Genomic DNA, 885 nt, shown 5'->3' with positions numbered 1-885 from the left:
CTGCCCAGCTGTCTCCATTCATGGCATCCCTATTCCAAACTCTCAAACAGTTAAATATCTCGGACTAACTTTAGATCGTAGATTAACCTGGGCCCACCATATTAAGTCTAAACGAACAAACTTAAACTCTCGTTTACGCCTTCTTAAAACATTTATTAACAATAACAAATTCACTAATATCAACTCAAAACTGCTCATATATAAATCTTTAATCAAACCAGTCTGGACTTATGGCATACAGTTATGGGGTAATGCAAAAAAATCAAACTTAAACAAAATACAAACTTTTCAAAACATAGCACTCAGAAAACTTCTAAACGCTCCTCCTTACGTCTCAAATCACACTATTCACACTGATCTAAAAATAAAACTGGTACATGAAGAAGCTATAGCTCATTACCAACGCTTCCACAATCGTCTTTCCTCAAATAGCAACCAGCTAATACGTAATCTTGCAGTTCATTCTATTCCTGGAAACCCACCCAGACGCAGACGTTTAAAACGCAAATGGTGTCGTGACCTACTTGTTCGCCCCCCTCCCTTCAACTAATTCAATGACTGAGCACCAGTTGTTTAACTAATTACTCAAAAAAATAAAAAAAAAAAAATTAAAAAAAATCAATCAGTTGAGTGTCATTAGTGGATGACTTCTCACGTCGAGTGTATCATGTTGTAAATTACTCTAACCATATAAACTTATTGTGCCCCTAAGGTATAGATTGTTTATCTCAAATAAAGAAAAAAAAAAAAAAAATATACCTATTATAGTTGTATGTGTACATATTTTTAATTTCCCGACTTTTATAATAATTCAAAATGTTGTATTGTAGGAACTGCTTATAAGATTTGCAATAAAAATGCTACATGGTTCAAGCACCCAATATC

The sequence above is a fragment of the Acyrthosiphon pisum genome, chromosome A1 (assembly GCF_005508785.2).
Source record: "Acyrthosiphon pisum isolate AL4f chromosome A1, pea_aphid_22Mar2018_4r6ur, whole genome shotgun sequence".
In the NCBI taxonomy this organism is placed as follows: Eukaryota; Metazoa; Arthropoda; class Insecta; order Hemiptera; family Aphididae; genus Acyrthosiphon; species Acyrthosiphon pisum.
Note: the sequence above shows the minus strand (reverse complement) of the source record.